Consider the following 11,020-nt stretch of genomic DNA (forward strand, 5'->3'; position numbering starts at 1 on the left):
GACATCTCCTTCCTCTCCCACTGCTGCCCCCAGCAGCTCTCTACCACCAGCTCTCCCATCTCCACCATCTCCAGCCTCTCATCACCATCCATGGCTTCAGGAGAGGAAGGGAAGGGCAGCAGGAGATGAGGAAAGCCACTGACACGCCTGCCTCATCTCCTTGAAACTGCTCCCAAACCACTTCCCACCATTTCCACATCCCTTCCTCTCCCTACCTCAAACCCAGGCTATAACAACAGGCAGGACCCTCCCTCCGGACACTGGGTTGCCAACACAGCCGTGTGCTTGCCGCTGGCTGTGGGATGCAAAGCTTCCCGAGACCTCCCTGGCTTTCAGCAAGAGCCTGTCCTGACTATTCCCAACAAAAATACTTGGCTGGACTGCGAAGTTGAAAACACGCTGAGGCGCAGATGGCAGAAATCTTTTCACAGTCATCCTGCCAGCATGACAGGACTTCCACTGGGAAGTAATTTCTCCACTCTGGAGTAGCCTAATGGGTTAAAGACAGAAAAATCAGCACTCGCTAACCAGCAACAAACTGCTAGGAGCATCGGCTGCGGAGTGCAAAAAACGGGTTAAAGTCACAGGTCTGCAGAACTGAAAACAAGAGCTTGAACCTTAATCTGCTTTGCTGCTCCAAGCCTGGCCTCTCTGGGGGCACGGCAAGCAAAGAATTACAAACACGTAGTTATCACCGCTCACCAGAAAACAGCAGCCTCCAGCCATGGGATGGTTCCTGCCTATGCCGCTCTACAGCAACCCTTTAGGAACCCTCTGCCACCCCTTTGGGTGCTCCTGTCCCCAGGCACATGCTGCAGCGAGGACACGGGCTTTTGCTTTCCCCTTTCTTGCTGGGCTGCAAGGGAACCTGTGGCTCTCGCTGCAGCCCACCTCACTCATAAGGGCTGTTTCTTCTCACCCTCAGAGTGGTGCTTTGCAGAGACCCCTCCCAGCAACTGCAGGCTCAAATTTAGGGTTTGCTTGGAGGAGAGATGCTGCTTTCGCAACTGCTAAGATAAGACTCAACCCTGGCCAAAGGCGCTCACCAGTAATGTGGGAAATCCAGACTGGTGCTGCCAGCTTGAACAAGAGAGGCAAGGGGTCTGAGCCCGGTGCTCTGTCCCCCTGCCAGGACCCTGGTACCAGCCCGGGCAGGCAGGGGAAGACCCTCACTGCCTTCTGGGACCACTGGCTTCTTTGTCCAGGCTTGCTGCTGTGCTCCGTGCCAGGCCCTGCTGCGCTCCAGCCGGGCACACCCTCCATCCCTTTGTCCAAGCAAACTTCACAGGGCTTTGGGCTCACTCCAGTACTGTGGGGGAGCAGTTTTTTCTTTTTAAAACATGAGAATTGTTTTACAGTCGAGTCTATTCAGCACAGTCTTAGTGAGGAGGGGACTAAATTACCCCCTTGCTCCTCTGCAAAATCGAGGGGGATCTTTGATTCCGCCAGCACAGGGGCGAAAGAAACCCATGGCAAAATCATGGCATAGGAGCCGAGAGCTGGGAGCACCGACCTCTCTCTGACACTGCCTGCTTTGCTTTCTGGAAATACTATCTCTGTGTTACATAAGGATCTGGCCCTATCTGGAAAGCTGGGGTCACTGCATTTCTCCAAGTGTGGTAAAATGCTCGGAGGTCCTCGACAGGAAAGCAGGAGAGAGGTGCCAGCTCCCAGCATCGCCAGGGAGGAGCACACGGCACTGGGCAGCACAAGCCCTGGGGTTGAGCCCCAATTCAGCTGCCACAGCAGGCCACTTCAGCCAGATGTAAGGTGGCTTCTGAGCCACCCAGTGCTTCCAGCCTTGGGCTTCTTTAGCTTTAAGGAGATGACTCCACCAGTTCTCATGCAGGTCCACTTTCAGACAGGACTTATGCAATAGTTTGGAGCCGTTCCATGTGACCCAGACTTGCTGGCCCCCTGCCACCACTCTCCTTTGCTGGCTTCAGCCACGCACAAAACAGCAGAATTGAAAAGGCAACCAAGCAGTCATGAGAAGAAAGTGCACTTCGCCTACCGCATCGTGCCCCTGCCAACTATACACATGCACCATGTGCATGTATGCACATGTCACCCACACGCGCGCAGGCCATGACTGTAGCTGCTCGTGTGTGGCTGTGCAAGAGGATACACGCAATCTGTATGAGGACACATGCTACCCACCGACATCTGTGTTTTTGTACCCACACACCACCAATACCCCGGATATGCCATACACAAATGCTGTTTTTATATCTGGCATCAACATGTCTGCACGACTGCCTCATACCTTCATAAAACCACCCCTTCTCTCTGAGGGGTTCAGCATGGCCAGGAGAGAACCCAGCTCCCTCCCCATGGTCCTACCGCTCCCCTGCACCAGCATGGAGCGAGGAACACGGTACTGCTGTGCTCGGGATGCCAGGAAACGGTCCAGGCTCTGGGAAAGGCCACGAGCACCCACAGCTCCGAGCAGGTGCTGCAGCAGCCCCGTGCAGCCATCTGCACCCCGGCAGAGCTGGCGCCTGCAGCCCTTCTCTGTGCTTACACAGCACAAGGCACCGAATCCTGGGGCTGCATCAAGATAAACACTCTCCTGCGCCAACAGCAAGCTCCACTCACCTGTACAACCCCCCTGGCTCTCTGCAGGAGGGGTCTCCTCTGGGAATCACACAGGATGGTTTGGGTGGGAAGAGACCTTTAGGGGCCACCTGGTCCAACCCCCTGTCATGAGCAAGGACATCTTCAACCAGATCAAATTGCTCAGAGCCCCATCCATACTGACCTTGAATGCTTCCAGAGATGGGGCATCCACCACCTCTCTGGGCAACCTGTGCCAACATTTCACCACCCTCACTGTAAAAGATTTCGTCCTCATATCCAGTCTAAATCTTCCCTCCCTTAGTTTAAAACCATTACTCCTTGTCCTGCCACAACAGGTCTTGCTAAAAAGATTGTCCCCATCTTTCTTATAGCCCCCCTTCAGGAACTGGAAGGCAGCTGGGACCCTAAAGAAGCAAAGTCAGTTTGGACCACGCTGTCCTTCCAGGGATCAGAAACAGGCTCTTTCAGTGAAGCAGCCGAATTGTGGTGATACAGAGAAACGGTGAGGAGCCCTGGCTGGCCAGAGAGGTGGCTCATCCTGATCTGCCCTCCCTGCCTGCTTGGCTGTGTGCTTCCAGTACCTTGAAACCAGGACTCCCGCTCTGCCGATGTGCAGGCAGCACTGAGAGCATGATAACACCAACAGACAGCTGACCTGCTGCTGCTGTCCCATGGCCTCCCTGCCCCTCAGTCTCCCTGCAGGCAGGTCAATGCTCCTGGCTTCGTTTCACAGCAGGGCAAACCTTGGCAAGCAGAGAAATGATTTGGCAACAGCCAAGTAGGGATCTGTGCAAGAGCATGGAGGCCCCCCAAGCAATCACCTCAGGGCCCCCTTCCTGCGAGGCAGCATGACCGTGACAGCGAGCACCCGCAGACCCCAAGCTGTGTTACCGTGGAGGAACGTGCCAGGGGAGCTCTGCGGCGGGATGAATTCTTGCAGACTGCATTGGGCTGTGGGCTCCCTCCAGCCCTTACAGATCTGGAAGATCTACAGATCATTTCCAGGCTCCAGCTCCCTTAAGTGAGCTCTGCTGTGCAGGGTTTATGAGTCCTATTCCCCTCCCTACAGGTTCTCTGTTCAGGGAAACATATGGCCCAGATGGTTTGGATTTGATGGGGTATGGCAGGGTGCAACAGAAAATGCGCCGGCTCACAAGCATGTGTGGCTTCCTAATGAGGGAGCTGCAACTCAAAGGCCACTGAGTGCATTTCTCTGGGCCCAGACATGGAGGAACTGCCTTCATGGCCAGGGAACGAAGAGCCACTAACCCCGATAGCACTGAACTCATCACTTGCACTGTGGTTTTGACCAGGGCCACTTCAGGGTGAAGTCTTGGTCCTGTTGAGGTCAGTGGCACAGCAGCAGGTCAGGATTTCACCCTGAAATCCCAAAACCCATCTGAACTCAAACATTCATAAATGTTGGTTCCAGAAGGATTTGCAGAACTGCACAGGAATAGGTTAAGTAATTTTCCCTTTGAAAATCAAGCTATGATGGAGAGCAGCAAACACAGTAGCAGTAAGGCTGGTTTGGGATGATAAAGTATAAAGACACTGAATATTCAGACATGGGGCACACCCCAAGCAGCCTCTTCCCAGCCTGGGAGAAGGCAGAAGGTAAAAGAGCAGCAGTGGAGCAGCCAGACACAGATCCCACACTTAACACGTGCCACTGACACTGCTCCACAGAAGTCACACGGAGCTAAAATATTTTGGCAGAGCCTCTCAGTGGAGAATCTCCCAATTCTTGAATTGGTTGCAGATTTAAATTGAAGACACTCACAGCAACCAAGATGGGAAAAGTGGCTTTGATGGTCCTCCTTTTAAAACCTCCTTTGGTGTTGAAAAATAAGTCTGTGGCTGGTGGTTTTCCATGTTTCTCACTCCCCAGCAGATGCATGAGATCCGACCTCCTTACCGATTCCCGGGAAATGTTTGTAACTACTCGCCCTGCAAACATTTCCTATGGTGGTGGGGTCAAGAGAAGACCTTTTTGACTTCTTCAGCACATCTGAGCTGACATTGTCCAAATCACCAGTGACTTGTTTCTGAAAACTTGACAAATTTGGTCCAAATTCTGTTTGTTTTAAGTTCATTTGTGTTAACTCAAGATCTAGGCAGGACAGGACGTGACAAACACATCCTGCGGTGTTTCTGGCTTAGAATGAACTAATTGCTGGAAACTTGGCAAGAAAAGTGGGTTTTGGAGTTGGGGGTTTCAGATAAGCTTTGGATAAATGCTTGAACTGAATCATCCCCTGGGTGGGCCTGATGCAACCTGCGCTGAAAAGCCCTCCATGGAGCTGCTCCTCTCACAGCTGAACCCATGCGGTCTCTGGACCGGGGCTTCATGTGATAAGCACCCACACTCCTCCCCGGAGCAGTTCTGGGTGGTCTTGAGCCATCAGCGATAACAGAGCCTCTCGTGTTAGAGGTCTGCCTGTTGGTACTTACAAGGCCTCTTGGTCGAGGAGTGGCTGCTGCTTATGTTGAGCAAGGCAATATCTGCCCTTAGGGTGAGACTTTGCTCCATAGTCTGCTCGCTCGCAGCTTATCGGGGTCTTCCTCTGCCAAATGAAACAGTTCAGTCCCCAGGTCTTATCTGGGGAAAACATGATTTACAGGAGATGACAGGACCTTTCCCATTCCACCCAACAAGCAGCTGGTTGGGGAATGCAACTGGAGACACACCGACGGGGTTCTAGGGATTTAAGGAGGAGAAGGAAAGGAGAGGGTGCTGCCGTGGGGCGAAGCGGAAACAATGGGAAGCTGAGGATGGAGCAAGCGGAGTGCTCGGCATGCTCCATATATGGAGAAACTTCGTGACACTGGAACAACCTCCCAGTAACTGAAGGAACCTCACTGATGGAGGCATTTCGGACTAGTCTGGGCAAGGCTACAGCGAGTGGGAACACCCCTGCACCGGCTGGGGAATTACCTGTGTGCCCCACAAAGCATTTCCCTTCTCCCTTCCGCAGCGTGGGGGAGAGCAGAGACGAACAAAGACTCCAAAAATCTCCCTGCTCTTGCCTGTCACGCACAAGATCGCATGCTGTCACCGCATGAGCTCTGCTAACAAGAATATTAATGAACAGAATGAGAAACAGATCTCTGGTGCAGCTGAGCAATCTCCAGCCAACACGGGTTTTGGCATGGCCTGAAACAAGAAAATAAATGCATCCCGAGGTTTACATCCCTGCGTACACTTGACCAGAAAAGTCCCCCCAAATGAGCCTCTGTTGGAAATTTTAAATTTTGCCGCACTGGCGTGGCTGGCGCTGGAGCTGGGTACCTGCCCTGCAGCGAGGCTCCGCGCTCCCCTCTTGGGCAGATTCTTCCCCTCAGGAAGAGATTTGCCAAAGTTATTTTATAAACTCCTGTCTATTTATAGCACAGCTCCTTCAGCTCTAATGAGATAATCTGCTGGCATTTCCTCATCACTAATATTTACTTTGATGTTTAAAATAACATGGTCTGAGGGATTGATCTTCTTTAAAAAAAACCTTTAAAACATAATCAAAGCAAAGAAATACCCGACAAGGGCAACGGGGCCAAGCGCCTGGTGATGCACATGAGGTTAATGACATTGCAGCTTTCACAGGGCAGACGGTTTGTAACGCTCTGACCACATCGTGCGGGAGGGAAGGAGGCACTGGCAGCTCCTGAAGATGGAGAGAGACAGCGCGAGAGGGAAGAGGGAGGGCAATATGTGCTTATTCTCAGGAATGGAGACAGCGAGGAACGTCTCATTCTGCAACACGGGGACTGTAGTTGTTGCTTTCTGTAATTGCAAGTTTTGTCCATGGCAGCTTTACAGAAGAGAATTATATTTTAGAGCAGCAAACATGCGATCAGATGGCTTAATGGAATAAGGAAAAAAAAAAGAAAAGTGGAGCGCTGTGGGGATAGGGGGAGGCAAGGGAGACAGCGCGAGTGCAGATGCCTGACTCCTGCTGTCTGCAGACACTTTGAAACACAACCCTGCATTTTTATGGAAACTCTGAATGTTGGAGAAGGGTGAACATGGTTTTCATTCTCATAAATGTTTTTCCAGCGTGCAATGCTCTTCAGGCTCATTCCTTCTCCAGGGAGATGGTTCTGATTTCAAAGAACATTCCCATTCCCTCCACCCCAGACCACCCCACTCCAACCTCAAAGAGTCTTCTCTGGAAAAATTATTTTAAAGAGTGTTTTACCTTTTCTAGTGTTTTTCCTTCCTTCTTCTTTTCCTGCTTTTAGTTCCTTGAGCTTTTTCTTTTTTTTTTTCCCCTCTTTTTCCCAGCAGCAGCCAAAAGCTCCTCTCTCTCCCCCTCGGTCCTGCGCGTGTCAGAAAGTTTCCAGGCTGAGGGTTTATGTCGCCTTCCTCAATAACCTTCTTCTGTCAGACCCGGGCAGGGCTGGAGCGAGAGGCTTTGCTAAAAAGTCTCCTTTCAGGAAGTGAGCAGTAATAAGAGAGCAGTTCGGAGGCAGCATGTATAGGGGCTGCTGAGAGAGAAAAAAAAAAAAGGAAAAAAAAAAAAAAAAAATTTTGCCAGGATTATCCAAAAAAAAAAAAATCCCCAAACCCACAAGGCTGTAAAGTCCCTCCCTGCTGCTGACATCAGTGCAGAAGGCAGGGTCTTGCCTGCACCAGTATAAAATCGATGGGCTCAGCCACTCTGCAAAGGAGCAGGCAGGGATCTGCCCCGGGCAGTCCCAAAGGGGATGCAGGCGGCTCCTTGGCCTGTAAAACATACCATAAATGTGATAAAGCAAAGAGGTGGTGCTGATGGTAGCAGACAGCAGACAAAACAGATAAGGCAAGCCAGGATTTCTGGGTTTTCTTCCCCAACAACACTCCCATCCTTCATTTCAACTGTAGCTTTCAAAATGCTTTAAAAAAGCCAGCTCACGCCTGATGAAACGGCCCTAACCAGAGCAGCCGCGCTCTATAGTAATGTTAAGTATTGGCTTTAAAATTCTAAAAAGCCCTCAAGAATTTGCTGATGTTTTAAGAAGTCCCTTTTTCTCTTGAACTACATCACTTTTGCCCTTCTGGCTCCTCAATGCCGTAAATTCCTCTTGTTCTGCTGCCACCGTGGAGTGTCCCACAGAGGACAATACATTTCTAAAGTAAAGAATAAACATTGCAAATAATAAAATACTGCTTGTTTAAAAACAAAGCCCTCTCAGGACACATAAAACAATAAGCAACAATGAAGGGCAGGAGCTCATTTCCTTCTTCTTTCTGAAGTAGTCTTTGAGATTAGAAAGCTAAATACGTGAGACTTGGTAAAGAGGGAATTACCCGGCAATTCTGCAAATATTATAAAAACAGGCACTTCCAAATTGCCTGCCTGGCTTTTCTGTGGATACCGAGAGAAGCCATGGGGAAGGACATAGGGAAGGGATGGCAGCACCAGGCATGAGCCCATTGATGGGGACAGAGGGACCCCAAAATCACGCCCAGGTTATATATATGTGTAATATATAATCATCTTTCAGTATAAGAGGATTTGAATGAAGAGTAAGGGGGTGTAAAGTCATCGGGGGAAGATGTGAGCTAAGGCCGAGACCAAGCTCCCTGAACATGAGAACCCTCTGCCCAGGAACAGATTGCAAGGGAGGCTCTGGAAGGGGGCTGGGGGGTTTGCAGGCCAGCCAGCTCCCCCGACCATGTGTCCTGCCATGGCCCTCATAGGATGTACATTGCCAAATCCACAGGATCCAGCCCCAGGGCAGGCCTGAGCAGCCAGGCTGAGCCAGCACCAGTCTGTAACCACCTCACCACTCGCTGGGAACGGAGGAAGGGGATGCCACCAAGGCCAGGCCAGCCCGATGTCCTAATTGGATGCTGGCCATGGCATGCCAAAGAAAAAGGATTAAGAAAAACAGCAGGAAGGTGTGGTACTTTTTGCATCCTCCTGCATCAGTACACCAAGTGCAGGGCTGAACCTAAGCCAGAAACTGTACCTCTGCATTTAACAACCACAGTTAGTTTTCTTCCATGGGTTAGTGTAAACTCATATTGAAGCCCTCTGTGCTCCACTCCTTGGACAGAGCAGTAGTGCAATCTGAGCAGGAGACGCCCGGGAGGGACCTCACGAGCCTCTGCTGGTCTGCAAGCATTTGGGATTGCCTGGTAGGTGTGCTCTTCTTAACAGGCCTGAGAAAACAAGGGAAGGCATCCTTCGATCCCAGAAGAAGATGCCTGATGGTGGGAGTCCACAGCTCCCAGCTCTGCTCCAGCCTCTGGGCCATCCCAGCACAAGAGCAAGGACCACTTGTCCTTACAGGCATCCAGACTGGAAAGGCCTGGCTCCCTCTCCATTTGCAAACCGAGTTCAAAGGGACTGCAATTGCTGGGCTGGATTTTTGGCTGGTTCCCTGGCTGGGTGGAAAGCGTGGTTTCCTTCCTCTCCAGGCCATGCTAGCCATTGTCTGAGCCCCTGAAGCACAGACATAAAAGAGCAATGAAACAAAGTATTTGGGGTTTAATTGAATGGTGCCGCTTCTGGCCAGGGAAAAACTAATTGCTCAAAGCGTGGCCTGGTGCCATACCAGAGGCTTTCTGGCTGCCGAAGCTTGCTTCCAAACACACTCAGTGTGTAATGAAGAGGGACGGAGACTGCAGACACCCATCATCTCCCTTGCTCAGGAGCAAGCAGCTTGGTGCTGCCTGTCCCTCTCCCTTTCCCAGCCAAGGCCTCCATCCCTTACACAACAGCCCAGAAAACAGAGAAAGGTAAAGGGACCAGATATTCACAGAAAAGAGGCAGAGGGTATTGGACTTTGCATGTAAAAAAGGGTTTTACAGGCAACTACAACTCATCTCCAACTTCAAACAGTGCCAGCGGGTTGCTTCCTCCCTAGGATGAGATGATGCATTTCCAGGAGATGCTTGAACTCCTCTCCCTCTGGCTCCCCTTCATCCTCACTCCCTCCTGGGATGGTGGGAGCCTGGTGCTCAGCACCACACCAGGACCCGGTCCCCACGCTCCACAGCCCAGGGACACTGCACCCTCCTGTGGCTACACACAACAGAGGCTATGTGCTTGGATCCTGCAAGGTCCAGGCTCAGCACTGAGCCCTGGGGAAGCACAAAGAGCAATGCTTCAGGGCAAACTTGGCCCCACTGCTTCTCAATGGCGCTGGCTGATGCCCACGTGCATCCAGCTGCAGCACCAGCTGGCAGAACATTGAGACCAGTGCTCATTTAAAGGCTTGTGAGGCTGCAAACTCTGTCCTGATTGCCATTAAAACACAGAGGGAACGATGCTGAGGCCTGACGGGGTAATTCTCTATATCCATTTAGTACATAAAGTAAAAGGAAACTCTTTCTTGCTGTCGCTAAACTGCAGGGCCTGGGCAAAGTTCCCAGCTCTGGCTCTACATCACAGCCTGGCCCCAAGGCCATGTTGGGACTGGCTACTTGGCCACAGATGAACCTTTTTAATGGTTGTACAGTACCTAACGCAACAACACATTCAGTCTTTTAGCTACTGCTGTAGTAAGCAAACCACTCCGCTTTGTTAGTAGCCCAAACACTGCAGGTTGAGAACCCTTATGCAAAACCAGCTGTAAACAAATGGGTTTGGTTTTTCACTAGTGTACAGACACACAAACTAATTGCTCAACAGTAAAACTCAGTTTAATTAATGCCAGGTGTTAGATAAAATAGGGTTGGTGTCTCCCAGCCTTGTAACTCCAGCTTGAAAGAGGCACTGCTTGCTTTGAAAGCACAGCTGCCAGAAAGCGATTATCAAGATTGCTGTACATCACCTAAACTTTGTGGGGATTTTGGGCCAAGGACAAAGGTGCGGGTGAGCCTTGCTGGGGGCTCAGGATTGAGAGCTCTCTGTATGCGCTGCAAGGTCGGTTGTGTTGGGATGTGGCATTTTCACCTAAACTGCCAAAGTGACACAGCCCTTCTATCTCAGGATCTCACCTTATCCTTGGAAAAAACCTTTAATATGGATTTCTGAGTAAACGTGGCATACAGCTCCATGTCAAAATAAACAAAGGGCTGCTCAAGGAAAATTTGGCAATGAAACACCGAACAGCTGAGTAATGCTCAAGGAGAGCTGGCATTTTGCATATCTAACCCTATTACTGCATGGTTTTAATTCTGATCAGTCTTGAACATCAGCAAGCTCAACCAGCCACAATCAGGGCCCTAACCCCAACGTCTACAGTACAGCATCTGTCTGCAGCACCGAGACACTTTGGGGTTCCCTATCCATCTCCTTGGGGGACCTCTTGGCATTCAGCAGAATGAGGTCCTGGCACTGTAGCCTTTCTCCATGGTCACCAAGAGGATTTCACTGACCCTTTCCTTACCCATCTCTTCCAGGCAAACACGCTGTAGAGTGGCTATGGCTGGAATGAAACATGGGAACTTCTCCCTTCTGGAAAGGAGACATGGTCCCAAGAAGCAGCTGAAAACCCTGCCAAAAGTAAG

Source organism: Mesitornis unicolor, unplaced genomic scaffold, assembly GCF_000695765.1.
Source record: "Mesitornis unicolor isolate BGI_N332 unplaced genomic scaffold, ASM69576v1 scaffold7700, whole genome shotgun sequence".
Classification (NCBI taxonomy): domain Eukaryota; kingdom Metazoa; phylum Chordata; class Aves; order Mesitornithiformes; family Mesitornithidae; genus Mesitornis; species Mesitornis unicolor.